Source organism: Loxodonta africana, unplaced genomic scaffold, assembly GCF_030014295.1.
Source record: "Loxodonta africana isolate mLoxAfr1 unplaced genomic scaffold, mLoxAfr1.hap2 scaffold_101, whole genome shotgun sequence".
NCBI classification, from domain to species: Eukaryota; Metazoa; Chordata; class Mammalia; order Proboscidea; family Elephantidae; genus Loxodonta; species Loxodonta africana.
Window position 1 is genome coordinate 727,537 of NW_026974870.1, and position 4,964 is coordinate 732,500.

Sequence of the window (4,964 nt, forward strand, 5' to 3'; positions counted from 1 at the left end):
AAATAAACCGCCCCCCGAGGACGGCCCGCGTTCGGAGCCTCTTGGTAGTAGCGCGCCTTCACGGGACGACGGCACGCGCGCCCGTCACCCGCTTCCCGGAAAGCTCCCCCCGCAGAGAGTCGCGAACTCGGGCGAAGACGGAGGAGTCCGCGTACCCGTCGCCCAAGGTTCAGCCATCGTCCGATTGGAAACCGGTGCCTTCCCGGTCCCGCCTCCCCGTCGATCGACGCCTCCCGGGGGTGGGATGGCTTCCAGCCGAACCAGCCTACCGTACCCTTCCCCTCCTACGTACCTCGGGAGGTCGGCTCGGACAGGGAGGGGCCCGTCAGATGTCCAGTCCGCCGTGAGCTTTCCACGACGACGGTCGGCCGGTCGGCCGGCCGGTCGGCCGGTCGGCCGGTCGGTCGGTCGGTCGGTCGTCCCGGAACACCCCGGTCGGGTCCGCGCGCGCGCGGCACGGGCTTCACACACCTCGCTCCTCTGGCTTCCCGGGAGACGCTCGCGGCACGGCGACGCGTGCAACGCGGGAACGGCGACGCTGCCCTCGGCCTTACCGTCCCCCCCCTCCAGCCGAATACGGCCCCGGCCCTCACCGCGGGCCGAGTTGGGGGGCTGGGGGTCGGGCCGGGGGGGGGGATCGGCGGCGGCGGCCCTCGTCGGCAGGCGGCGCTAGCGCCGCCGGCGTGCGGCCTTACGGTTCCCGTTGCGATTCCCCTCGTGGGCGCGGAGAAAAGCCTCTCCATCCGGCCAAGGGGGCGCCCGTTCGGCGGACCGAGGGCGACGACGGGGGGCTGCCCGTCCGCCTGAGCGCGCGCGCGCTCCCGCAGGCACAGGCGCGCGCGGGCGCAGGCACAGGCGCACACGCTCAGACACGCGCTCACGTGCAGACGCGCACTCAAACCCATACAGACACGCACAGACGCACACACAGACGCACGCACAGACCCGCGCTCACGTGCGCAGGCGCCCCCACAGACGCAGGCGGGCACGCACACGGGCACGCCCGCAGACGCGCACGCGCACGCCCGCAGTCACGCGCGCACACGCAGGCACACACGCCCGGACACGCGCGCACACGCCCCCGCAAAGACGCGCCCCCGCACAGACGCGCGCGCGCACAGGCACGCACACCGGGACGCGCGCGCGAACGGACGCACGCACGCGCGCAGGCACGCGCGCACACGCACCAGGCCACCCGGAACGTTTGCCAACTCCCCGCCCACCTCAGCACCCCACCCCCCGGGCCCGAGGCGCGTGGTCCCCCACCGCCCCCACCCTCCGACCCCCCCACCGCCCCGCTCTCGGCCTCCCACCCCCCAACCCCCCTCCGGCACTCCACCCCCCACCCCCACGACTCACGCACACACGCCCGCCCGCCCGCCCGCCCGCCCGCATTCGGGAGCCGCCGGAGATCTCTCGATGCTCGAGACGCCGACTCACCCCTCTCCCTCCCCCCCCCCGCCCCGGAGACGCCACCTTCCCGAGTCCGCCCGCGCGAGCCCGGAGAGCACTCGCTCGGGCCGAGCCGCCCGAGGGCCTCTGGGCGGGCGTTCGCGGCTGGCCCGCCGCGCCTCCGCTGGACCTCACTAAGTCCGGCCTCGCTCCCGAGAGCCTCGAGGGCCTCCCTCGGTGAGATGTCTCCCCAGTCGGACCGGGGGGCCCAGAGCCGGTCCGTACCGGCTTTGGGAAGGCGTTCCCGGCCTCCCCCCCGCCCCCCGTTTGCCCGCCCGCGTCGCGGGAGGATGGAAAGCGATGAGGAAGAACGCTCTCGGTGGCGGCCGTGGTTTTCTTTTGCGACGCGGATGCCGGCAAACGCACGGCTCCCTCCCTCCCTCCCTCCCTCCCTCCCTCCCTCCCTCCCTCCCGACGCAATTTGCCCGTTCAACCCGCCTCACGCGTACCGTTGGCTCGGCGACAGGGACGACGGCGGAAAACGTCTCCCGGTCTGCCTGCTGCGCCACGCGGGCACTCAAAGAACGAGGAGGAAAACTTCGGGGACTGGCGGTCTCATCCCGTCCCGTTTGTCGCGTCCGTCCAAAGGATACGGATCGGAGAACACCTGCCCGTCCGACGCTTGGGACGTGCTCTCTTCTCCCTCCCGCCCCCGGTGGACGCTCATCCCCTCGGGCGCCCCCCCCCGTTCGGCCCTTTCGGGGGCGAGCGCGCGCGCGCGCCCCATGACGCTCCCGAGAGGTTTCCCCGGCGGCCCGGGGGAGTCTGTCCCCTCTGCCACCCTCGAGCCCCGGCCGGGGCCCAGGTGGACCCGGTTCCACCCCCCCGCCGCCCTTCGCTCCGGTCGTCGGCCGTCACCCGGCGGCCGCTTCGATACTGTCCCCCTCCGGAGCTCTGCGGCGCCGACGGGATGGGAAGCGGTCCCGGCGGGCGCGCGCTGGCCACGGCGGCCCGGGGCCTTCGCTCCGTCTCCTCGAGCCCGGCCTGGCTCCCGGCGTCCTCCCGGGGTCCTCCCTCCCTCCCTCCCTCCCTCCCTCCCTCCCTCCCTCCCTCCCTCCCTCCCTCCCTCCCAGGGCCCCCCCCGAGTGGGACACGCCGGCTGGCCGGCATGGTGCTCCAGGGCTCCAGCGGGGTAGACGGGATCTTCCTGGCTGAGGGGCGAAATGGCCCGGCTGGGCCGGACCCCCTTGGATCGGAACTTTGGGAGATGGGGCCAAGGTGGTGGAATAGGCTGACGCTTCCGCCTAGCTCTCTTGACGACAAAGACCCGGAAACACAAGCGAACGAGTATGTCTGCGACGAGCGGGGAGTCCTGACCGTCGAAGGCGGGCTTAGACGACGCACTGAGGGGCAGCGGCAGGAAGAGACCTTTCAGGGGCAGAGAGGGTTTACCGGCCCTGCCCCGCGGGGAGCCCTCAGGCACCATTCCCAGAGCGGCTGCTGCAGTGGGCTGGTACCGTCGTTCCACTGCTGTTCCGTCAGGGAGAAGCAGCCAGCCACACAGCCTGCTCACACCTCCGGAACCTGAGGAGGGCCCGGCCGGGCGGATCCCCTTGGCCCAACCGACCCCGCGCTGTGGCCGGCCCCACCGTCTTCCGACCGCCCCGCGCCGAGAAACGTGTTCGGCGGCGGCGCTGGGAGGCGGGGGAGGGGGGCGGGGGGGAGCCGGGACGGGGCCGGGCGTCCGGCCGCCCGGCGACGCGCCCTCGCCGGCCGCCGATCCGGATCCGTCCCGCTGCACTCCGCGCCGGTTGTCGGCCGCCACCTGGCGGCCGCTTTGATATCGTCTTCCCCCGGAGCTCCGGCGCCGGCGACACGCGCGGGAGGCGATGTGGCCGCGCTGGCCGAGGCGACGTTCCCGGACGCCGGCGGCGGCGTCGGCAGGATCGTCCTGGCCGAGGCGGGAAAGGGCCCGGCCGGGTGGATCCCCTTGGCCCAACCGACCCCGCGCCGTGGCCGGCCCCAACGCCTTCCGGCCGCCCCGCGCCGAGAAACGTGTTCGGCGGCGGCGCTGGGAGGCGGGGGAGGGGGGCGGGGGGGGAGCCGGGACGGGACCGGGTGTCCGGCCGCCCGGCGACGCGCCCTCGCCGGCCGCCGATCCGGATCCGTCCCGCTGTCGCCCGCGCCGGTTGTCGGCCGCCACCTGGCGGCCGCTTTGACATCGTTTTCCTCCGGAGCTCCGGCGCCGGCGACATGGGAGGCGCTGTGGCCGCGCTGGCCGAGGCGACGTCTCGGGACGCCGGCGGCGTCGGCGGGATCGTCCCGGCCACGGTGGGGCGCCGGCGCCAGAGCCACGTTCCGGAATTGGGCCCGCAGCTTCATGTGGCCGAGGCGGTGGCCGTCGCCGCCGCCGCCGCCGCCGCCGCCGCCGCCGCCGCGCTCCCGGGTGCCGTGTTTTAGACGGCGCTGGACCGAACCGGGCCGCACCGAGACGGCGCAGGCAGAAGAACGGGACAAGGCACGCCCCGGCCGTTCGCGCGCCTTCCTTCGCGCGGCCCGGTCGTCACCGGGGCCTCCGGCGTAGGTCCGGGGTGGCCCGCGGAGGGCGCCCCGGGCCCGGGCGCGGTCCCGCGTGGGGTCCGGACCGTCGGAGAATTTTTTCAAAGTCCCGCTCCGGGGGTCCCCGGGCCGAGGTTGCCGCCCCCGGCCCGCCCCGGCCCGGCCACGGACCCGCGCGGGGCCCGGACCTTCGGAGGGGCCCCGCCGCCCGAGAATTTTTTCCAAGTCCCCCCTCCGAGGGTTCCCCGACCGGCCCGCGTTGGCCGCAGCGCAGGCGGCTGGCTCTGGGCGCCCGCGCGGCCCCGGCCAGCTCCGTCACCCCGTCCCGCGGGTCGACCAGAGGATCCCGGGAGCTCCGGGGGGGGGGCGGGGCGCTGGGGGCCATGGGGTCGCGCTACGGACCGATGGCCGGGCCGCAGTTCCGGGGGCTCGCCGTGGGGAGCGGGCCCCTCCCGCCGCGGGGCGTGGCTTTTCTCTCGCCCAAAACGGGCGATTTGGGCCACCAGATTGGTGCTGACACGCTCTCCTCGCTGGGTGACACCCGCTGAGCAGATGGGAAACCTGGACGGGTCCGTAGACGCCGGTCCACCGACGGCCCACGCCCTCCCCCGCTCCTCCCCGCTTGAGCCGCCCGCCTGGGGCCCGTGCGCCGGCTCTCGCGCGTCCAGATGTCCAGCCGCGGTGCCTCCCCCCGGTCTCCAGTGCCCGAGGGCGGCGTGGCACGGGCGCCGCGGGCCCTCTGACCCGCGTGCCCCTTGTCGCAGGCACCCGCGGTGGCCGCGGTGCTCGCCAGAGTGTGCCCCGCTCCCCCTCCCCCAGGCCCACGTGCCTCGCGTGTCAGGCGTTCTCCGTGTGCGGGGTCCTCGCGGCCACCTTTCCGCAGCCGGGGCGGGCGAGGCAGGAAGCGGGTCCTCTCCGGGGCTGTCCTCGCCCGCCTCCTGGCAGCCTTAGGCGGGGGGTCTTCTCCTCCTCGCTTGTGCCTGGGCTGACCCGATCGATGTGGTGTTGTCGTG